General features: G+C 38.2%; 1 long non-coding RNA gene across 1 annotated transcript in view; it reads left to right on the forward strand.

Moving 5' to 3' along the window:
• LOC135176281 (uncharacterized) overlaps nucleotides 1–25,400 on the forward strand; it is a 278,618-nt gene that overhangs the window by 218,430 nt on the left and 34,788 nt on the right. The window contains exon 4 of the long non-coding RNA XR_010302593.1: nucleotides 14,347–14,410. This is a non-coding gene — a long non-coding RNA (uncharacterized LOC135176281). The remainder of the gene's footprint in view (nucleotides 1–14,346; nucleotides 14,411–25,400) is intronic.

Here is a 25,400-nt window from a genome sequence, read left to right on the forward strand (position 1 = left end):
TATCATCTCATTTGTAGTGCACCAAGCTTGTCCTAGCAGGAATGAAAATTCCTAACATGTAAGAAAGCCCAAAAACATAGCTCAGTGTTAGTGAGAATACAGGTGTGATATTAATTGTTCTTGAAATGACCTGATAATCCATGAAATTAATCTACTTTTACTTTTGTCCTTTTATGTGTTCTCCTGCTCGTGCATGTGCTCATCTCCTGCCTTTACAAGTACACTGTTTTGATACTGTATCTTTGCAAAACTTTGTTTTGCAATATCAGAATTAATGGTTGGGTGTGGGAAACCCTTGCCTCGACTGGATAATGTTAAAGTGGTTGGACTATTCATTTGAAGTGTACAAGAATACAGCAGGGTGGCATTCAGATTAAAGTTCTAGGGGAGTGACACTGAACAGGTTCAGGAAAAGAGGATTGGGATTTGTCATAAAAGAAAATTCCAGCTTGCTTGCTTTTTGTCTATGAATAATTAACATAAACTATTGAAAAAAGCAAGTTTCCTCAACACTGCTAAACGCAGTTTCGATATGGTGATTTTTATGATCTGAAAATCATAGAGCTGATAAATAGGGCAGGATTGACTTCAGCCAAAAAATACTATGATTCACTTAAGCAGTTTTTGATTGTCCAGGGATATGAATGTCAGCATCAAAAATCATTTAACAGATTAAGGTGAACTAATTGTGCACGCTGGTAACAAAGGATTGCATATGATATAGTAGTGTGCTGAATGATGGCTCCAATTTTTTGTCAACTTCCATAGCTTTCTGTGTGACTTTCTGAAATGTAAATCAAAGTGAGAGTGTGCACAAGTGCACAGTAGAGCTGATGACCAGACTGCAATGCTGCTGTCCTGGTATGCTTCCCTTACTACTGCCTAGCAGGGAACAGTTGTTCAAACATGGTCCCCTGGTAAGTAATTCTGTCCCTCAATGACACTTGCAGCTTTAGATCTGCTTCAACTATGAATTCCATAGGGCATGTGTATTTTGAATGTTTTGCTCATTTAGGGTGCCCTGTACTGTAATCACCCCTCAAAAGTTACTAGACTGGATTGCAATTCAAAATTCTGAAAGCGAGTAGGCAGTATTGGGTTATTGAAGTAAAGAGTGGAAACAGCGAGTCTCAACAAGGATTCTTTGAAACTTCACCAGCTAGAATCTAATACTATTTCCTTGTATTGCTAAGTTGCCTTCTGTTGATGGAAAGACTTGCTGTCAAGTGTGGTGGTTTGGGAGTTTCTTCACTGGATTCACCAGACTAACTCAGCTGGCTGAAAGTTAAGGAATTAAGCTATATTTTACAGCATAGCACACATTTACAAGCATATATACACAATATATACAGATATTTACAACTATATAAAATTATATACAAGTTAAAAGTAATGCAGAAATTCAAAACCCCTCTCAAACAGCAGAACTGCTCAGGGGAGCTCTGAACTAACTCCCCTCCTTCTTGCCACCCCCTCCCTTACCTCAGAAGGCTTATATGCAGGGGAGAGATGCAGAAGCCTACAAGGAGTTATAAGTAAATTATTAGATTGGGTTACAGAGATTCAGGCAAGAGATAGTTAATACAGCAAGCAGCAGAAGCCAGAGACTGACTGACTTTGTTTATGTTTCTTGTTTTTATGTCCCTCAGCAGAACCAATGAGTGATATAGACATCACTATTCTTTTTCTTTTCACAGCCAATGGTCTAATTTTTCTTGTTAAAATATTCCAATTAGCCTCAAACCAGCACAACATGCACAAATCTGACATGCTGGGTAGCATGAGTTTACAGCAGAGAAGAAAGGCAGAAGCCTGCTCAGTGGAGTGGAAGCGAAAGTATCTCGTCAACATTTTTAAAAACAATTATTGGAGTTTGTCTTTATTTTTCTAAAACTTCTTCATTTCAGCAACACAGAACAGTTGCTTGCAATTATGCCCTGGCACTATCCAATTAACCACCCAAGGTAGCACAGCTCCAAAAGATAGCTAAATGATACATCTCAGCAGTAGTCCACGTTAGTTAACTAGGGGGCTGTAGCAATATTCCTTTGGAGTGGTGAATCTAGTTTATGGTGTCTGCATGCTGTTTTAGGGAGTACAATTTTTCTTCATGTCCACGTGTTCATTCTGATGATGAGTATATTTTTACCTAATTACTTCAGACTAGAAAGTTGGGTTTTTTTTTCCTCTTTTGTTGTCCCACTCCCCAAGTCCCCCCCTAGCCTGTCTTTGTTCCTTCTTTCTACATGGTGCCATGTGCATATAAGATGTGGAGGATGTGATTTCAGTTTCTTTTTCCTGCCCATCTGAAATAGAGTACTCTGATTCTGAAACTTTTTCTAGCAGAATAGCAAATACTTTGTGCTGTTTGCTACCTATCTTGATGCAAGAGTTTGTTTTGACTGTGTGCTGCTTGCACTTGGTCATCTTCATTCTCACAGGCTTTAATGCCCTGGCCATGAGAGAAATGATAGGTATGCAAGCTATTCAGGTCTCGGATAAAGTTTATGTAGAGCTCAGACTCCAGAGCTATTCCTTCAGGCATGTGATGTGTCCGGTTTTGACCAGTCAGTCTCCTGTCTGACAGCCTCAGAAACTTAGAGCGCAAATCTTTTGAGCTGAGCAAGGACATCACTGGTCTTTTTGTCATCTTTTATCTGTGCTGTGCATATAGGTTTCCTGTGGTTAAGATCTCACAGTATCTGGGGGTCTTGTCAGCTAAGTGGCATTCTTCTTGACAAAGCAGTTGTCTGTGTCTCTGGACTACCGTCAGCAAACACTACAAATTTGGTTTTCTGTGTGACTGAGCAGCATCAGCTTGCTTTTGTCGTTCACTATTTCTGGAACCATTTACAGGCTTCAAGGACAGTGTCAGCTGCATTTCAGTGCTGGCACTGGCGTAAGTCCCTGCCATTACACTGCTTCAGTCATTCATCCTCGCATATGTATTTTTCCTGCACTGATGTTTCAGCAGCAGAAGCACAAAGCAGCATTCCCTCCCAACACTGCAGTTTCTCTCATGCGGTGGTATGGTAAGCAGTCTTTTCATAACGGTCATTGCAGAAGTTCTTCCTACAGAAATGTGAAGGACATGATATACTTTGAATGGCAGATTTCAGAGGCCTGTCATTAGTTTGTTATAGCTGGTGGCACTGGAGCTTGGATCCTCTATTCCAAAGGCAATCTCCCCCTGCTGTTACCAATGTTTCTTAAGTCATAAACCCTGAATCCTTTCCCTTAACCTGGGAGAACAAGAAACTGACTCACTAGGAAAACTGTGGGCTTTCTGCAGACTCTGTGGAGCACACAAGAATATGTGCACAGAATCATAGAATCAACCAGATTGGAAGAGACCTCCAAGATCATCCAGTCCAACCTAGCACCCAGCCTGTCCAGTCAACTAGACCATGGCACTAAGTGCCTCATCCAGTCTTTTTCTGAACACTTCCAGGGACAGTGACTCCACCACCTCCCTGGGCAGCCTATTCCAATGGGAAATCACCCTCTCTGGCAAGAACTTCCCCCTAACATCCAGCCTATACCTCCCCCGGCACAATCTGAGACTGTGTCCCCTTGTTCTGTTCCTGGTTGCTTGGGAGAAGAGACCAAGTCCCACCTGGCTACGGTCTCCCTTCAGGTAGTTGTAGACAGCAATGAGATCACCCCTGAGCCTCCTCTTCTCCAGACTAAAACAACCCCAGCTCTGAGGAAGCTAAGTCCTGCCTTTACATCTCCAACTGTGTTTGCCCCTAGGATTTTGTCACTTTCCATGCTGAAGCTGCTTGAAGTCATAGGGAGATACTTGGTTTTGTGTCAGGCAGACATGTTCTGATTTTATAAGAAGCTGGATGCCTTCATCTATGCAGTGTACTTTTCTGTGATGTTGGCTGGTGCACCTTTATGGGAGGTTAAAAAAAGGGACGTGGCTGGGCAAACTGATTTAATTTGTGGTCTTTTTTCTGTTTGGCGCTAGGAAATCACAGAATAATTTTGGTTGGAAGAGACCTCTAAGATCATTGAGTCCAACCATCAAACCACCAGGGCCATTAACCTGTGTCTTGAAGTGCCATGTCTGCTTGTTTTTTTGAGCATCTCCAGGGACGGAGACTTCACCACCTCCCTGGACAATCTATTCCAATGCCTGGCTACCCTTTCAGCAAAGAAAAACTTCATGTTTATTCTGAGAGGTACACAGATGTCTTTTCAAATCTGGTTAATTCTGTGATTCTGTGTCTTCTTACATAACCTTCCAAGCTTTCTTTAACTTAGAGGACATACTTACTGTCTTAATGTTGTTAAGAGTAGTGTACCTTAAAAACTTGGAGACGCTTACCTAGAAAATGTGATTGGTTTAATTATGTTGGAGAAAATAATCAGTTGATTCCCCACCCCCATCTCCCTGCTGTTGCAGAGCATGATCTTAGAGGTCACCTATTTCAGTTTGACAAGTTTTGGAAGCAGTGGCTATAAAAATGTATATGGAGTAAGCTTAGTGGTTAAATATCACTTTATTATACCTGAAATAGTGATTTATTTTTTTTTTTAGAGGTCAGTGTAAAAAGATTTTCTTTTACTTGGTTCAGACCTTCCCCCTCATTTTTCCAGCATAAAGACAAGGGTTTTTTCTCTGGTTTTGGGACAATTGTGAGCAATGGTATCATAAGATACAGCCCTATTTCTGCAGCCCTTTTGGAGGAACACCAAATGCATTGTCTCATTTTCTTAAATATGCAACATTAATAAGGCATATTCCCACTTCCCCCCCCACCAAAATAAAAAGGAAAAAAAAGCCCAAAACCCAACAAGCCCAACCAAAAGCCAGAACACCCCCCCTCAAAAAAAAAAACAAAAAACAAAAACAACCAACAACAGAAAACCCCAACTCAAGCAGCTAAACTAAATGCAGGTCAGAATCAAAATATGATTGTGTATTCTGTGAATACTCTTAGCGTAGTCAATGACTGGATAGTAAGTAAAGTAAGGCAGAGGTTTTGGTGTCCTTTTGAGTGTGTGTGCACCACCTCCTCCTTTTAACCATAAGTTAGTTAGCCCCATCTTCCAGCATTTGCTGCCAAGGTATTCTACTTCTATGCCAGGGAGACGAAATATTTTTTGAAGGAGTTTTTCCACATGCTGTTGAAGCTGTTCAATTAATCTCATTTTCATTGTCTTCTGCAGCAAATCTCTTGTGTTCCTATTTTGTTTTGTTGTTTGTTTGTTTTCAAATGGATTTATCTATGCAGAAAACAAATAATATGATTAGGTAGAATGGGAATGGAAGAAACTAGTGGAAAATTTCCCATTTACTTTAGTCAGCCTTTAGTCATAACAACCAATGTTTCTAGTATTGGTCAGGAAAAGTAGGCATTCTCTATGTCATAATTTTATTGGCCAGTTAGGAGCTTTGATTATTGATGTCACTGCACACCACTCAAATTTGAATATTAATTAATAAAAGTGTTTTGCTCTGTTGTGGATTAAGTTGAAGCTGCTGCTGTTATTCATACCATGTTGCAGTCATGCCAGCTTCATCAAATGAAAGTGCCAGCTGGGACAAAGTATTACAGTATGGGGAGAAGCCTGTTTCAGAGACACTGCTAGGCCCCTAAAGTAAACATGTAGATAAGATAACGGGAATAAGAGTGAAAGGAATTTGGGGTCATTCTATAGTTTACTTAGATCCTTAATCAAAGTAATCTATAGGTATTAGGAACAGGGTGTGCGATATGGTATAAGTAGCCAATACATGTGTGGAACAAGCCACACTCTGATTTTTAATGGACCAGTCACAATATGCCACAATATACTGACTGCTTTGTGAACAGAACTCAAAAAGGTATATAAGAGATATAAGTTATACAATAAATGTCATTGCTTGGGATTAGGTGGAATCCATGCCTCAATTGTCACATTATGGGGCAGCGTGGGAGGCTTCCTGTTCTGGTTGCTGCTTCTGGGTTCTTGTGTGTTTGCTCTTTTCTGCAGTCATGGCAGTGGAATGGATGTGAGTTGGGTTTTGGTTTTCTGTTTTGTGTTGGGTTTTTTTTTTTTTGGCCTGGGTATTTCACTGTGCTTCTGCAGAAAGGCTAAGATAAGGTAATAATGTATTATTAGATTAATTAGATTATTACCTAAGGTAATTACACATTGTGCTTATATTAAACTCTCATCTCTTTATCTCAACCCTGAGTTATATGCATAACTCTTCCCCTCATACTGGGGGAGCAGGCAGGTTAGCCCTTGTGCTAAACTGTTACATGTTCACAAACCTTAATGAATTTCAGACAGGGTTGTCATGCAGTAGAAATATTTGTAATATAAAAGAAGGTATCTTGTAATGAGAAATACATTACGTAATGGGGGTTGTTTGCTTAATTTTGGTATTTAGCAAATGTCATCTTAAAAACATTAACTATTGTGATATGTCACAGAAAATACACCATAGGGAGAGAAAGTGCTAAAGAGAATGACGTGGATAATTTATTAAAACTCAGAAAACTGTCACTTGTATTCCTCATGAGTGCCATAACACGTTCCTAATTAGTTTGGACAGAGTGTAGGACCTGTAACACCAAGTTCAGCAGTCAGACCTTGTGTAAGTTGTAACTGATAAAACGTTCCTGTTTTCTTATGACATTAATCGTATTTCTTTGCAAAAGCAAAATAAGCTCACTTTACTCTTCATGCAAAACGTTTAGTTACATATTTAGATTTCCTGAGATGAAAACCTTGAGGCTCAACACATCGACTCCACACGATTCAGTGTGAATCCACTGGAGACCTTCATTATTCATTCTGACTCCATTTATATAGTTTAGAGCATACAGCACACACCTACACATCAGCATAATCTAAGCAAATACAGCCCAGTCTTTTATATACATCACACCTTGTTTTTCTCATTAACCAGGTGTCACACTATCTTTCCTCCACCATGGGAGGAATCCTGAAGCTGTGGGAAGTGAAAGTCAAATGTTCACACTGCCTGATATTGCATTCCCACAAAAAAATGTATTAAATGCTTTTGAAAGGGAATCAGTGTCATGTCAGCCTTACAAAATTATCATTCCCTCTTTCCATTTCAAGTGTGCCAGTTTCCTAAAAAGTAGTCAAAATGTGAATGCTACATTATTTCTCATTAATAATCTCATTAACTAAGCACTTCCTTTAGCAAAATACCTCCTGCCAAACTGCATCCATAAAGATGGGATGCAATCTGTTGTGGTCATAATAACAGTGTTTTTATTGTTTGGGTGTTTGTTTGTTTTGTAACATGTTAAGCTCAGGTGTTGCTTTTTATTTGAAAACCTACATCACTGTATATGGAAAGGGAAGATGTTTTAAAGATGATAAACCACTTACAATTTGTAAAACTGTTCCAGGAACTGTACAGCCCACTTGGTATTGCAGTGTGTCACGTTCAATTAGATACTGACTGACCAGTATTTAATTCTGCTTTTGCCCAGCCTTTAAGTATCTTATTGTCACCAGTTTGTAGCTCCAGCTGCAGGATGCTTGTGTTAGTTTTGAATCTGTTCAGTCCTTTTCTTAGAGCTACTTTCAGCCATGAGTGTTTCATTTTGTTCCTCTTCATTGCATTCAGCCCAGCAGCGTCTTCTGTTAATAGAATTAAGTCAGAGGTGCTTCATATTGGATCCTATGGAAATGTCTTTAAATTAAAATCACATTCTGGAGAGATGGCACAGAAATGGAGCATGACAAGGACACAGTCAACCAAATATTGATTGTTGAACTTTGCAATGTCTACTGTATGTAAAAGTGGATCATTATGGAGGATTAGTCAGACTAGACTAAGACCAGAGCACACAGTTTTCTTTGCTGAGCTTTCTTGTTACAGGTCACCATAGATCTGTTAGAGAAAGCCACAAGTTCACTTCAGAAACTTACCACGTTCTGCTTATAGCAAAAGCCTGGCACAATCAGCAGGGACATACTAGGAAATCTCTCCTTCCTCTGAGGTATTCCTGAGGCACCTTAATTTAGATAGTGATTATTTATATATGCTTGAGCGTGTCCAGAGAAGGGCGACGAGGCTGGTGAGAGGCCTTGAGCACAGCCCTATGAGGAGAGGCTGAGGGAGCTGGGGTTGTTTAGCCTGGAGAAGAGGAGGCTCAGGGGTGACCTTATTGTTGTCTACAACTACCTGAGGGGTGGTTGTGGCCAGGAGGAGGTTGCTCTCTTCTCTCAGGTGGCCAGCGCCAGAACAAGAGGACACAGCCTCAGGCTGCGCCAGGGGAGATTTAGGCTCGAGGTGAGGAGAAAGTTCTTCACTGAGAGAGTCATTGGACACTGGAATGGGCTGCCCGGGGAGGTGGTGGAGTCGCCGTCCCTGGGGCACTTTCAGGCAAGGTTGGACGTGGCACTTGGTGCCATGGTCTAGCCTTGAGCTCTGTGGTAAAGGGTTGGACTTGATGATCTGTGAGGTCTCTTCCAACCCTGATGATACTGTGATACTGTGATACTATGAAATGTTTTAAAATGTTATGCAGCAATGGGAAAAACCCTTTTCTTTGAAATGCTTCAGCTGTTAGACGTTCACCTAAATGAGTTGTACTCAGACTTTCATTGGTTAGCTCATTGTTAACCAAAACACACTCTGTCAATGCAAGCACTGCCTTACAAAAAAGCATATATTGATTTTTCAATTTTAACCAAAAAGGTTACTGTAACCTTTTTGAGGCCATAGGTTCAATATATCAACAGAGTTGGAGTGCAACTTGTTTTTTAGGCTTAAGGTTTTTCTTTTCATTTCCAAAAGTGCAAAACTTCAGTGGGATCAGCAGTGCATCTTGCTTATTCATGGGTGTGTAATAAACAGAAGTCAGGAGGGTGAACAGCATGGGAGTTACTAATCGATGCTTGGTTTCAGAATTTTGTACACTGTTGTCTCTTCTTTAATGATTTGATATATTTTGATTGATATTACCATATAAACATTTTTATAAGGAATTTCTCTTATTTGATAGAATAGTTAAAATGCTGCTCTATCTGGAAGTATTTTATTAACATTTAAGTTTTATTATTATTTTGCTGCATCTAAAACAGGTGCACATAGCTTCTCCTGACCTCATGCCAATTTCATAGGAATTTCTAATTGATTTAAACACTAACAGTTTAAAATTATGTATTAGGATATGTGTTGATCTTTGATAGCAGACTTTAAAAATGCACTTCTCAAAATACATTAAAAAACCACGAAAAAGGGTAAATGGGTTCTACAACTACTGAAGGCATTTTTTACAAATACATCAATATCTACTTACAGTGATCTGCTGAAATTATTCATGTATTGAAATTATAGTTCCAAATCATTAGATATTTATCTGGAAAGCCCTGGAGGGTTGGGAGGAGAACATTCTTATAAGACTGTGTTTTTTAATAGCATTTGCAGTCCATTAGTTAAAAGATGCATTACTCGTTTTTCAGCAGTGGAAGATTTATATCCTCCAGTTAATTGTACTTAAATATAGAGTATTCACTTGAGAAGAGAAGTCTTTATGCATATAAAATCTTAAAACTGTAAAGCTGTACAGAAACTCCAGTATGTGTACTATGAGGCACAACTAACACGCACAGTTGTTGGAGTAGGAGTTCAGCAGAAGGGTCTTTGTTGTGTGTCCATATACTATGAAACTTCCCACATTTATAAAATATGTATCTTGAAGAATAATCTAAAAGAGCTTGAGAGATTATTTTTGTTTCTTTCTTTTAGAACACTTACAGGGAGGTGCAAAGCACAGATCCTATGTCTGTGTTGTGGCAATCTGTGTTATTATAAATCTGCTAATTAGCAAGACATCGAGTTAAGAACAGTTTTGAAATGTGCAGGGTTTAATTTCAAAATACGTAGGAAGTAAAATTACAGTCTCCTGCAATGGTGGTAGTTATTAAAATCAAAGAGAGAGGAAAAAAGAGCTTCTACAAATGCAGAGGTTGTTTAGGGACAGATAAAGTCATCTCTTTTTTTGGTGTAAAATTCAAGATAGTACAGCTGTGGACTGCATTTTAAGTTTTCAAATAGATTAGATGTCTGAGGGTAAAACACATCATGTCTGATGCACAGATAGCTGGAGTAATTCCTCTATGTGCTTTTAGAATTTCTTCTTCTGAGGCAATTTACAAAAGTGTAAAGTGTTAGATTGGATCTGATTTGTCAAAATGTAAAGGCGTGTGTTTCCTTCAGTTGGCTTTATTTCCTTTCCAGTGATAGTTGTGGCATTTAGTCCTTTTATTCCAGCTTACCATTTCTCCTTCATGGTACTGCTGTTTTGGAAAAGCTCTCATGTAGAAATACATTCTGTGTTTTGAGAGCCATGAGATTTGTGGTTCTTATGAGTCTCCATCAACAGCTGAATTCCATAGGCTTTGAGGATCTAGTCCACACAGCTCTGCCCATGGTCTCTCCTGTGTTTCATCTAGGTTTGACTCTTCAGATTTTTCCAAGAAGCTGGCTACCAAAATTGAATTATTTTATGGGAAAAAGTTAAGTGCAAACTAATTAGAGGTATTTGAGTTAGCCTTTAGTGATCTAAGAAGTGATGCTCTAGTCTGGCCAAGCCAGTGACATGTAGTGGAATGCCAGTGCTGCGTATTTCTTTATAGTGATTTGAGCAGCTGCTTAATCCTGGATTGATTCATTCTTTATTTCTTCAATATATATGTTAAGTAACTTTCAGTTTTTCTTTCCCTCCCATTTAGTAATTCAGTAATTTAAAAGCCCAAATTCCTAAAATATCTCTAACTTTTTGTTCTTTTTGGACAAGTTTTTCCTCTAGAGGTTTTTAATGGTTTGTGTATGTAGGATTTTTTTTTCACCATTACTTATTCTTAATACTGTCTTCTATTTTTGCTAACTTAAAAATACACTTTAACTATCACACTGCAGAATTTCTACTGTTTAAGACATCTTTTTTTATAGTACTATTCTTTCTAGTTTCCTAATGCTTAATCAAATTGGATTAGTCTTAAATTGTAGGGGGAAAAAAAACAAGCCCCCCCCCCCTAAATTCTTTCTAATCCTCTGTTTTTAATCCTCTACAGCTTTTAAAATGTGGTCACTTTTGAGATGCAGGAGATGTGTAGGCAGATGAAATGTTTAATGGCCTCATAGACTTCCAAAAGTCAATATGAATATTATATCAATCCCCTGTTGCTAGCAGGCACTGTAACCTCAATTGGTTAAACTTCAAAGCAGTTGTGAGAGAAGGAGAACTAAGAAAAGATGGGTCTTGGGTAGATTTGTATGGAAGTAGCAACTTTGAGTCAGTACATTTTAGGGCTCTCCTTTTCCAAAAGTTACACACAAAGCTAGCATGATATTTCATAAGGACAGCTTGCTGAAGATGCTAATGCCATGCTAAATCTACCTAGCATGATGGATTTGGCTGCTATGATCACAAGACTGATGGTATGCTTGCATTACCTTCAGTCTGTTCTGAGCTTTCAGAGAGACTCGGTGAAATTTCCACAGAGAAATGAGTGGAAAAATAATTGTGCTAAAAAGTAGAAGTTGAACACTTAGAAAAAAGTTATCAAGTGAATTACTTGGGCCATTACATGATCAAGCAAGAAAATAACAGGTAGAGAAAAGCAGAAACTAATTTGGTTTTGGTGCAAGTGTAGCAAGCGTACAAAGCAAAACTGCAGAACAGGAAATACCTTTTGTACTTGAAGGGAAATATGATGTAGTTGGCATAAATGAGGCATGAATAAATGAAGTAGAGTAAGGTAATGAAACACCAAGATGAAGTAGTGAGGAGGTAAGATTTTGGGGAAGAGGTGGCAAAATAACATCAGCACTAGGTCTCATCCTGCTGCTGAGCCAAAAAGTGACTCTGCAGGTACTTCGTGGCTTCTGCGATGTGTCTTCGGTTTCACAAGAGGGCAATGTGTCAAGCTCAACTGCAACTTTAATTGCATTATAGGAGTGGCAGGAGGTCAATAACATTTGTAATATGAGCATTTGTGACAAATCAATTGTATAATGAAAGTGATTATAACATCATTAGAAGTCTGATAACCCAATAACTGTGATAATTACTTCTGAGTTACAGGGAATAATTTGCGACAAGAGATGCTGGAATATTGGATACGAACACTAATAGCTGCAGTTGTATCTGAGGCATATGTGCTGTGGAATAGCAAGCTGAAATCCCATCATTTATTTGAACATTATGGATTTTTGACAAGCAAGGGTTAGATTTGGAAAGCTAGTTACACATGCATGAGTGTCTTTGGGTCCCAAAACACTTTGGACATACGGCTTTAATGTGCCCTTATAGAGGAAGATGGTGGGATTTGTTTTAAAACCTGGGTTTGGTTTTTTATGTGAACAGCATGCTCACTAACAAAGAGGGCTGTAAAGAAGTGGTTGAGATCAGAGAATGAGAATGAGTGTCCACTTTATATACCAAATATCAAGTGCTCTGGGTTATATCCAACAGGAAATTACACCACTTTGCTCTTCTGAGAAATAACTTATTCTCCTAACTAACTTCTGAGATGCTTCACCCCTGGCCTCACACCTGTTTGCTTCTATAACCTATGTAGCTGACTAAACTAATTCTTGGTAACTGTACTTGTGAAGCAAATAGTAGGTTCTGCTCTAAGACTAATGTAATAATATGATTTACTCTTTATAGAACTGCCTTGTTTGAGAGGACAGTCATTACCCTTTGGAAAAGTTCTTATGCCAGACTGTTGACTATCATAAGCAAAAATTAGTTTTGAGTTCTACAAGTACAGTACTTCCTCTGCTAGCAAATACTGGTATTAAAAAATATTATATGATAGTGAAAACAAAGTGTACTAAAAATGGTTTGCCTACATTGTTTCTTAATCAGTCTAATCATTCTGCTGACAGTTGGTCTCAGATATCTCAAAGGTTGTAGTTTTGCTTGGTTTACTTTTTAGTAGGTTTTAAGTAGTTGTTTTGGCAATGCTTAAAATGCTCACCCTGGCCCTCTTCAAACTAGGTATTTTAAACACAAATGTAATAGTAAGAGAGAATAATAATATTGGAATTACAATGATAGCTTGGGAATTAATTAACAGAATTTTGACTTAGCAGGGGATTTTAGTTATCTTCAACTGACTGTCTTGCATCTTCTTGTAAATACAGTTTCCCAGCCCTCAGGAACATACTTGTAGAAGAGAAGGAATAGCTGGTTGTCACTGATTCTAGCACAGTGATTCAAGTGTCATGACACAGGGGTGTTTAATTTTGTTCCTCAGTAAGGTGAGGAACTCAGATCCATGAAAAAATTGATCTCATCTCCATGGCAACATATTTATTACTTTCTGTAAATAGCCTGCTTTTCTCTTATACATTTGTTACCCCAAGGAATAATATACTTGTCTATGTACACATATGTGCATTTAGATGAGCACGTGTGCACACAGGTCCATGTATATATAGATACTATTGGGAATTAAATGTGTTAAAGAACCAAAATGAAGTTGGTCTTCTCTAGGAAGACAGCAAACAAACGAGACCTAAACATGTTGGCACTCCCACTGCTGTCCTGTGATGTTGTAGTTCAGAAAGAATTCCTCTCCCTGCATTCTCTGTGCCAAAATGTTTGATAAAGTGCACATTGCACTGAATTCCACTGGTGTTTGTCCTTACGCATCCATGACACACCCTGCTTCTTGTTTACCATTTTTCAGTCTCCAGATTGTACTAGTTATTTTTTTCCCATCAGGTGCCTAATTGTACAAACCAAATTATTAAAAGCCTGTAGAGCCTACAAGAACCCATTAAAAACTCTACTCCCATGATGAGGATTTTCTGCTTAGACTTTCAATTGAGATTTGTCAGTTAATCAGCTTTTAATTTGATTAGCACATGACAAGTATTGACTTTGTTTCATTTGAGATCCTCAGTCAACATTTCAGGAAATACCAGGTCTAATTTATTCACATGAAATTCTAACTAAGTTAGGCAATTTTCTTCTTAATACAAACTCTTAATCTTATAAGTTAGTTGAGATGTATTTTCCATAAACATATCATGCTTGGTATTAATTATATTACCCTCCTTTAATTCTTTATTTATGAAGATATAACTAGATTGTTGTTTATTTATGTAAACTATTTTATAGACAGGAGAAATATTTAAGAAGTTGAGGTTTCTGGAAATCAGTCTCAGTCTCATTTCAAATTGATTCAGATTTGGGATGTGGGTTTTTAGCATCTTCTGTCACTGTCCTAGTGCCAAAGGGTACTACTGCTGATGCTCTTGGCATGGAGTGCTTGGTTTCAAATAGGATTTGGATTAGTGATGAAGTTTCTTCTTACCTCAGTAAATGTATATTATTTTTACAGATGATGGAAAAAATGTTCACAGCAGTTGCAGGCCACCATCATTACTTCTGGCAACTAAGCTGAGGTAAGAAGCTTGTCTTTCCCTCTATTTTGTTACTCTAGGAGTGAAATGTTTGCTTAGACAGAAATGAATGTGTGGTTTCCTTATGGCAGTATTGCATTGTGAAATGTTTGCCTGTTTTTAACAAGTTCTGCAAGAGGAGGCTTAAAACAGATGAACTGCAGTCCTCAGTGTTTATACTTGTCTGTAGCACTGAATCAATTGAAACAAAAACTTGCAAATAGCTTCTGGCTAGCCAAAATTTGTTGTCCCAATCTCATTCCCCTATTCCACCTCCCCTCCCCCATGCTCCCAAGTAAAACCAGCCAAACCTAACAACCTGCTGGCTGTGTTTTGTTTATTTATTTTAAAATTATTTTACCTTCCCAACTTAAAACAAGTGAGGAACTGTTTTATGTATGTGTCATGTATAGCAATGTAAGTTTTTACATTAATCAGGGCGCTAAAACTACAGTGCATTTTTATGAGTGTAAACACTACTTGGATCAAAACATGATTAGGGAATCAGAGAGAAAAGTAATTGACTATGTAAAGCAGTAGGCAGATCTTGAAGACTCTTGGGCAAACAAATCTTGAGTCTTCTTGGCTGGCATAAATTGAAGAAGTCTGAGTGGTGTTGAACATTCTTGTGGGAAGCAAGGAGGCTTTGAGGACTGTTTCACCTTAGATCTGTTCCACGTTAGTTTCCTCCTAATGTTTTTAAATACAATGTCAGTGTGCATTTGTGTCAATTTTGATGAGTTCATTTTAGCTACTTAGATAGTGCTTTACCAGAAAGATGATAGGAACATCTCATTTTCAACATGAAGTTTAGTATATGCTCATACTTCAATAGTCCTTCTGGACTGATGATTGATGCTTTGTTCTGATGGTCAATTCCACTGCTGTGTGTTGCCAAAGTAGTTAATTTGCCAGAAGTGCTGCTTACAACTTTGACCACTGGTGCTAATGTCCAGTAGTGGTGAGATGAGATCTCTCCTCATGCCCTTCCATCTAGAGAGGGTGTATTTTGCTTTGAATACATTTATTAACCTTCACTTAAAACCAAGGAACAGCTTACAGTGAATTGCTGCAGCACGTACTGCTGTGCATCCTGTTGTAGCACAGTGATGAAAATGGTGAGGTACACGTTGCAGTAGAGTGCAGAATACATAGTTTCTACCTGTGAGAAGATTTTTGCACAACTTGTATCTTCCTTGATGTTAAAAGTCACGTCTAACACCTATTCTGTGTTATCCAATTCTTCATGAGTTTCTCGCTTTATGTGAACATAAGCCACATGATTTTCTATAAGCTTAATTCTATTAGCAGCTTGTTCTGTTAGCAACTCAATTATATATAACATTAGACAGCTCACAAGCTTCTCTTGTAATGTGGTTCTATGTTTTGATTTGATCACTAGTCCATTTTTCAGCCTTTTTAATGTCTATGGACTAATTTACTGACTAGTCGCGTTACTGTTGGATTTCAAAAGACAATGCAACAGGAAAACTATTGCAAAAAAAAAAGTATTATGTTTTGAATTAAATGAAAGTGGTAAAAAATGTGAGGCTTTTGGATTGTAGGTAAGCAATTAAGGCTGTCTGGATTATTAATTATTAATTTATTTTTTTAATTCATAAATCCAGTATGTGTGAGCAGTTTAACCACACACCTTTCCTGTCCTCACCTGCCTGCCCATAGGGGTGCCCTCTCTTTAGTGCTTCTAATACTATGGTCTTAGGCCTGTATTTGCTTGGAACTGAAACAGCCATTGCCAATTTTCAGAAAAAATGATGATAGGAACTTGTCTACAACTAGATTTTTAAAAACCTGTTGCATTCTCTTTCTACTTCCTATTCTAAAACTCACTTAATTTAAACATAAGTAAATATCAGGGAGGTTCCTGGCTTTAAAGTATTTTTTCTATTCCTTTTCTTTTCAAAAACAAATTATATATGTGCCTGAATGGGGTCAGGGCAAGCTTTGAAATGAGAAGCCAAACATGAATGTTATATAAAACCATGGAATGATGTAGAGCCTTCAGTATCTCTGAAGTCATTGTGCCAGTTCTGCACTCATGTGCAAGCCATGTAGCGTGATGCTCACTAAAGTCACTGCTTGGTGTGAAAATTCATGGTTCTTTGGTTTTATGGCCTTATTTCTTTGTTTCTCTTTACTTTTTGACATGGGATTTGTTGTGAGCAAAGTGGTTTGGAAAGAAAAAGTATGCTGTAGTCAGAGAAACCTGTCTGCTTTTTGGAACCCAATAGTTTTCGTATCATCAACTAGTCATGATACTGAACTACAATCCAGCAGAGCTGTGCCATTTCATCTGCCTACTAACCAAGGTACAGCCACCTCTTTATTTGGTGTTTCCCTCCTCTTTCATCATCCTTAGAGTTCTGAGGTTAATAATCAATATTCAAGTTAGTGCATTGCAATTGGACATCTAAATCTCATTTAGATTCATTTGGACTTGTTTCAAACACTTCCTACAGCAGTCCTCCTATTTATTCTTCACCAGTCTGCAATCTTACAATGGATTGAAATTTTGTCATATAAATTATACTATTAAGAAGTAATTGGTTTGGTGTGTTTCAGTACCTACATGTAGTTTATACGAGAGCAGTTATATATTATCTTCTTTATTCAAACAATATATCATGACACTTGTGCAAAGGAATCCTGATAGCCTGCAGTTTTAATCAGAGGCTGGTGTCCGGGTAAGAGTAGTCACTCATAAATTCCAAGGGCTACTGTTCTGCTGTGGAAGATCAACTCAGACAACTGAAAGAAATCCACTGTTGCTGCTTATTCATCCTGACTGTGTAATGTACCCTTGTAATTTCCTTAATGAAACAATAAGTAATCATTGCATAGTCACCTTTTTTTCTTTTCGTGGGTTATTTAAAGTTAAGTAGCAGTTTACTGTGCAGTGTGAGTCTTCTACCTCTCAAATTAAAAACAGCATAAGCAGAAAAGTACAGAATCTACTTGTGGAGTTCAAAGATAATGGCAGATGATGTGATCATCATTCATAGAATCATAGAATCATAGAATCAACCAGGTTGGAAGAGACCTCAAAGATCATCCAGTCCAACCTATCACCCAGCCCTAGCCAGTCAACTAGACCATGGCACTGAGTGCCTCATCCAGTCTTTTCTTGAAGACCCCCAGGGACGGTGCCTCCACCACCTCCCTGGGCAGCCCATTCCAATGGGAAATCACTCTCTCTGTGAAAAACTTCTTCCTAACATCCAGCCTATACCTACCCTGGCACAACTTGAGACTGTGTCCCCTTGTTCTATTGCTGGTTACCTGGGAGAAGAGGCCAACCCCCACCTGGCTACAATGTCCCTTCAGGTAGTTGTAGACAGTAATAAGATCACCCCTGAGCCTCCTCTTCTCCAGGCTAAACAGGCCCAGTTCTCTCAACCTCTCCTCATAGGATTTGTGTTCCAGGCCCCTCACCTGATAAAGACACTCTTTTTGACTAATTGATTTAAAGTAATTTTGTGATGGTCAACCTCCATCTAAAAAATGTCAAATCATTAACACTGCATGGGCAATAGGAGCTGTATCTAGCACTTCAGAAATCAGGTCACTGAACTTTATTCAATGCAGTTACTTATTCCAGTTAATGTCAAGAGAACAATTTTGTTTAGCTAGAGAAAGTAGGTAGTTAGAATTTCTTTGCAGCTCCAAGTCATTTGGATGGGTGATCCAGTCTTACATGGAAAAGTGATAAACTTTTATTCATAGCAGAATTCTTGGTTCTCATTTACACTAATCAATTTTGTTAACGCATTTCCAAATATTTATGGGACAAGGGAGATGCTGTAGCTAATCTGAATAGAGAATTTCTTCACATTTCAAGCTATGAATTGCAGAAATAAAAGTCCTTGCCATGGGCAGGCCGAGCAAGACAAAATTAATGACACCAATATCAGTGAAAAAGAAACTGTTCTAAATGCATAGGGCTAAAGAAACAGCAAGCAACATTCTTGCCTGAAAAGCTTTCATCATAATGTGCTTTTTAGTATTTTTAGTATGGTGGCATAGAGTTCTTATCTGGTTAATGCTATCATATGTGAGTAGCAATCTTGACCTAAGAGCTGAAGAATGAATTATTCATAACTGAGAAGAAAAGACACAGAGGAAAAATCATCCGAAACTGAGAAGATATGTGACCTAGTAGGAAGGGAAGAAGAAACAGGGGTTCTGTTCCTGGTCTGCTCTGTGACCTTGGGCAAGTACCTTTATCTTCAGCTTTCTCCATTATTTCTCATATAATTTGCCTGTCTTGACTATTTAGCTTGTGAACTCCAAGGCAAGGATTGTATCTTGCTTCTAATGTGCAGCACTCTGGGGACCCAGACCCTGATCTTAGTTGAGGCTTCTGCATCTGACAGCAAAACAGAAAAGAACTAGCACCGTTTGTATGCTTTTGTGGGAGGAAGTTTGTAAGATGAGAGAAATAAAACAGAATGGTTACATCAGTGCTTAGCCATCCTCCCAGGAGTATGCATATCTAGCACTGACACAGGAAAATAGTGCCCATTGTACTTACTCTAGACGGTGACATTAACAGACTTGCTAAAATTGTAATAATAAATTTCTTTAAAAGAGTCATTCTGGCAGTCTGACAAACCCCCATTTAGCTCTAACAATCAGTTTGATTTTCATACTGAGCAACAGACTTGTTGATTGCTTCAAGAAGACTGAAGTTGCAAATGTGTCAGACTAGAATAAATTAAGGAATTGAAATGCAGTGACAAGGAACAGGGTGTTGAGAGGCTCCTGTTTCCAAGCTTCTTGTGGACTTCAAAGATTTGCATCATTCTGTTTCTGCCATCTAGGTTTCTTATCTTATTTTTATGTGTCCTCTCTATGGTCCTGTTAAAACTTTGAGCTTTGTCTGCCTACTTGCTCAGCTCCCATAGAGATGCCTTCTGCTTCACTGAATCCTTCACATAGGACAGGTCTCCTAAACTAATTTCTGTCAGCTTTCTACATATTCTGGAGTCACACAAGAATGCAGCCCATTGAACACATTGAAAAGAAACAGGTTAATATTTACAAATTTAGGCTCTCATGGGGGAAAACAATTTACAAACTCACATATGTTACTTCTTACAGAATTAGGGACTTTTTTCCCAGCAAGTGCAGAAGCAAGTAATTATTTTTTTGTTTACAATCTGTGTCATATATTAGAAAAACTTGAGCAAACAAAAACCAGAAATAAACTCAGCCAAACATTACTCCTCCATCTCTGTCTTCTGTTTGGAAAATTGCTTTTTAACTGATACTTTAATGTCTACTTTTTATTATTAACTATAAGCAATTTAGGGTATAGACCTTTTCTCCTCTTCTATTGCAAAGGTGACAGAGCAAACCAAGCACATTTGTGGCCTACATTCTTCTACTGTGTTTCTATTGTCATTTTTATTTGTGCAAATGTTTATATAGAAGAATTGCTTATTCCAAACTTGATTCAAGGGAAAAGATCTAATGAATAATCAATTCAGGATATTGACCCTGTGCATGAAGACATTCTTCCCTTAGTACCCGACCTTGAAATCTTGTTTGTATATTTTCATGAGGAATCATCAATTTTATGGAAAATACTAAATTCTTACTTTCAGTCAAGACAGTTAGCTTAACTCTTTCAATGCAGCAATGATGCATGTTTCTATGGAAGCAGGAACATACTAGAGGAGAAGTCTAACTTGTTCTATCTGCACACCTCATACTTAAATATGCATCAATGAAGTCTGACACAGGTCAATTCAAGTGTCTGCAATACACTAGTGTGCTTCTTTCCACATCCTTCAGAGAATCAAGCATCTCCCACAGCAGTTTCCTGCCGTTTCTGCTGAGCTATTAGGTAGATGTTTCTCTCATGTGAAGAAAATTCACTGATGTAATTACTTCATACCAATTCCTACTGCAGACTGAACCCTTACTGCATTCTTCTTTTTACATTGGTTCTTGCTATCTCTGCCAGAAGATAGACTTCATGTCCATTCATACAGCTGATATTATTTTTGATGTGTGGAAAATATAACTAGGGAAACAAAGAGCAGGTAGAAAAGAGGCAGTTTGTATGATTTCTGTTATGAGGTACAGCTAACTTAAAATTTCATTTAAGGATGCTTATTCAAATTTATTCTCATACTTTAAAGAAAGATGAGTGTATTACGTGGGAGGAAAGAAGAAATAGAACCCATTAGCAATCTAATATATTGTAAAAAAAATTATTTGAGCTTTAGTTATGGTCTTTCAATAGATGGTATATCTATGGCATTTTAAAGCTTTCACTTGAGTCAAATTTCTTGGACTTTGTGAAATACACATTAGAATAAGAACTTTTGACTATAGTACGAGGATTTACTAGGGTGCATTTCTGTCTTGAGCCACCAGCTACTACTGACTGCTGTTTCCCCTTTGATAATATGTACAGATCTGTTTTTAAAACATGTTAAGGGAAAGAGAACTTGTCTTGCTTCCTTTCAAAACTGTCTGCTCTTTTGGAGTGCAAAGGGTGGGGCAGCTTGATTTCCACATGGATTTGGAACAGACTATTATTGCTATTGTCTGCAAACAGTTGTTGAGGAGAGAGATATATTTTCATGTTAAATGGAACGTAGGAATAGTGGCATTACAGAGACTGTTTTGAAGGAAAAAAATGTCCATAGAACACAAGAATTCTGCAAAGTGTCAACGTTATTCTTTCAGGCTTAGCAGCTTTCACTGCAGTTGCTCATTTTAAAATTATGGCATTTATCCCAGGATCTTAAACTTACCTGAATAAAACCACAAAAACACTCATGATTCTTACTCCATTTTGACTTGAAAAATTAGGTTTTTTTAGGATCACTATCAGTAAACTGCTTTGGGAAACTTTTTATAAGAGCTGGTTCAAGCTAGGTCACTCAGTTTGTCAGACGAGCTGCACAAGGAAGAACTGTTTTCAGTCTCTCTGGCAAAGGAATTTGTGCTTGTCTGTTGGACTTAACTGGAACTTAAAGATTAGGACTTTGCACCCAGCTGGAAGTAGGAATTTTAAACTCATTTATCCATGTATATATGAGGAAAATAAAGCTATGGTGAAGACCTGGCTCTGTTCCTCTTAGTTTATGCTAATGTATTCCTCTCAAAGTAATCTTTTACCTTGCTAAATAAACTTTTAAATGCATATTTTTCTCAAGGTGCTCATAGACGTTTACGTTAGTCGGCAATGTGCAGCAATTCCCAGAAAAATAATACCAGGAGAAGTCACTGTGAATTGTGTTGTCATAAAAACAAGAATCACTTATTTCCCTTTACAGTTTAAAACATTGCACAAAACTCTCCAGGGTAGAAATAACATCTCCAGCTGGCCTGATTTGTGTTACTAAAAGTAACACTACCAAAGAAATATGACCTTTTGTTATTTGAAATCAATTATATATATATATATATAGAGAGAGAGAATAAGAAAAAAATACTGGTCAAAAGCCCCATCTAATCACAGAGTATCCTGGATCATATTTTTTTTTGTAATGAATATCAGAATTTGGTGAAAGTCTACTTGAAACACTCCAGTTAAAAGCAGTTGTTGTGGAAGCTCAGAATATGATGTAGCATCTCAAAAATTGTCTTTTTAATTTTTACTCATATTGACATGCTGGAATCACTTTGTCTGTCTGAGCATCTGTAATTGTCTCCTGATAAAAGACATGAAAATATACATCAACCAAAACTTACAGGAATTAAGAAAATACTTTGCAAATCAGTGTGTAGATTGGTGGATTTGTGCTTGTGCAGAGGCAGCAATGCTACAAACCAGTGTGTGAAGGGTATCTTAGATAAAGCAGTCATTGCAGGGTTGCAGCCACCATGTTGCACGTCTCTCTGTAAATCTGAAGTGCAGGGAGAAGCTAACACTGTAGGGTAACATACCCTGCAGTTTTCCTGGCTACAGACAGTAGGGTAGTACCTCTAGTGAGTTATATGAAATCTTGGATGGTGTTGTGGGTAAAAGTCTGTCAGCATTTTAAGTGTCAAAAAGATCAGAGTTATCTGGGTAAAATCTAAAGTAAAAGGATTAGAAAGGAATGGATGACAGCTCTCTGAAAGAACAAAGAGCAGGATGCATATGCATCTTTGTGTGACCTGTCTGGGGTTGTCAACTGGTAGTCCTGATGGATTATGACTTAGGCTTTTACCTCTGGTAACTGCTGCGCTATTGCATCCAATGGTTCAAGGTTGCTTATCCCTCTGCAGTGGCAGATCAGAGGTGCATTCCAACTTAAATAACATCAGGATCTTATGATCCTCTTTTAGCCACTTAACAGTAACTGAAGAGAGGTGGAGTAGACAACAGTTATATGAAACTTCTACAATTTTTTGCTGCTGTTATGTACCAGTAAGAAGCCTTCAATTAATTTACTGCCTTAATTGGTCTGAATTAATCCATGGTGCAACTCCATTAACTTTAACTGACCCTTCAACACCATTAAAATGATAGAAGAGTATTGATATTCCCTAATGCAGTCCCTAATGCAGTGACTCTTTCAAATTTCAGCAGTGGTTTTCTGTATGTATCACACTCACTGATTCCTTTTCAAAAGGATGCTAATTTGTCTGTTAAGAACCAAAGGTTTCCTTGCAATTTCTATAGATGTGAAGGAGGAAAGGAAAAAATGGAGGGACAGATTTCACTCTGAGACAGCTCATAAATGAGTCATGTTCTAAGAACAAACTAAAAAGTGGGTGTATTTAACTATTTGAAGAAGACAAAGATGTAAGTGATGCTTTGCTGAAATCAGAACGGGTTTCCTGTATACCTTTATCTACCAGCGGGACAACACAGACTCCACACGGTTCAGTGTACATCCCAAGGGAGACCTTTATTGTTGGTTATGACCCTGCTTATATAGTATAGAGCATAGACCACACCCCTATATATTAGCATAATCTAGGCAAGTACAGCCCAATCTTTCACATACATCACACCTTGTTTTTTCCCTTAGCCAGATGTCCCACTATCTTTCCTCCCCCCATGGGAGGCATCCTGAAGCTGTGGGAATGAAGGTCAAATGCCCATACACTGCTTGCTATTATTCCCTCTCAAATTGCATTCCCACATGTAGCCACAGTGGTCTTTCAAGGGGAACTCTTGTCATGGTAGGCCTAAACAGGCCAAAATAGACTCATACATGTCCTGGCTTGGCCAAGCATGTTTTTCTGCTCTCCCTCCTTCTGCTATGGGGAGAAGCAACCACGGAAAAGAGGACCAAAGAACCTGGAGCTACTGAGTCTAAGGACCATGGCTTGCCCAGACTTGTTTTGCTCCTGTTTACATTCTGTGGTGGACAAGGTGCATACACTTGGCTTGTGCCTGCCTTGTGCAAGGCCTGTGTTTTCCCCCAGTTTGTGTAAAGCAAGCCTATGGCTTCACCTAATGTGGTCAGACTCAGCTAAGTGCCATTCTGATTGGGTAATTCGTGTCCAAAGCCCCATTAGTCTGTATTGATAAAAAGAGATGAGCAGGTAACACAATGTGCTCTGCCATTATATTCATGCCTGCTGCTGCCTACTGCCACCATTACTCTCTGCCTCTGGCAGTGATTCTGCCATTGCCTTCTGCAGCATTATGCTAAGCTATAAGCTAGTTCTGCCGAATTGCCTGGAAGCTGCCTGCCTTGAGTTTACCAGGAACAGGCTTTAAATGCATCCACATGATTGGCCTGCATAGCTAGCATGACACCATGCTAAGACTGCACATCACAAGACATCCTGCCTACACCTGAAAGTCTCCTGCCAAGACAGGAAGTCCTGGAGATACACAGATCATCCAGAGAAATCAGGATAAGTTCAGACATCATCTGCCTTCTTTCCCCAGCACCCTGTGAAGCCTGGGAATAATCAGAAGCCTCAGAGACTCACAAGACATTGGCAGAAACCTCTGAAAGTGTTTGGGTACTGTTTGAAGCTATAGCTAGCCCTGCAAGTCAGGAGATAATTTTTGTGAGTAAATACCTAAAAGCCTCTTGTAACTCACTAATTGCTTTCTGCCATAAGCAGAAAGGAGCTTCCTGAGTCTGTCTAATGGATAAGTGGTGTGCATTGACTGCAAGAATCTTCTCTTCCAGTATAGTGTTTGCATTTGGTAATTTCTTCCAAGTGTTCTAGTTTTGCCTGTTCCCCGTGTGTTTAAGTATCCAAACTGTGCCTTTTGAACCTTGTAAATAAGTTATCTAGTGAGATTCGATGTTAATAAACAGTCTTCATAGTTATTAATCTTCACTTGGATATCAAGATTAATATCAATTATTAATTTTGCATAATTTGTAACAACTTTTCAGTAAGAATTTGGGACTACTACTCCTATTGCATTTTCTAAACCAAACGTAAAGTCTAATGCTTCTGAGCAGACTTTTTCCTTTGTATGTCATTTGCAACGAAACAAAGTCACCTGGCTGATTGTTGTAGCCAAACTTCCTTTCATTGATCAGAATTACTTTTCTCTTCAAGGTATACTCGTTCAGCATGGTTAGACTGAAGTTTTTAATGGTCTTCAGTTACCTTTTTTTGCTAGAACTCTTTTCATGTTTTAAATTATCCTTTCTTTAACAGATGATCTACTTGATCCACACCTAAGCTTTGATCAGTTCTGCTAAACTCATGTGTACCTCAGAAAGTGCTGCTTATATTTCTAGTATGAAGAAGAGATTTTATGCCTGGAATACTGTCTGTCATTTTCAGTGATATCAGGTGGTCTACCGAAAGATACTACTTCTACCCAAGACACTTTTTCTGCCTACATGTTTTTTTTCTGTTACAGCTGTTGTAAAATATTCTGCAACAAAATATTTTGGTGCTGTTGCTGCTAGAATTAGTTTACAAACATGCTGCATAGTTGGTTATTATTTTGTCAGTGAATCTCTTTTGTTAAAATCTTCTGCTTTGTGATAAACCTGAAATATATCTCAGAATCAAGAGTGATGAATCTGCAAGAGTTTTA

The sequence above is a fragment of the Pogoniulus pusillus genome, chromosome 6, assembly GCF_015220805.1.
Source record: "Pogoniulus pusillus isolate bPogPus1 chromosome 6, bPogPus1.pri, whole genome shotgun sequence".
In the NCBI taxonomy this organism is placed as follows: domain Eukaryota; kingdom Metazoa; phylum Chordata; class Aves; order Piciformes; family Lybiidae; genus Pogoniulus; species Pogoniulus pusillus.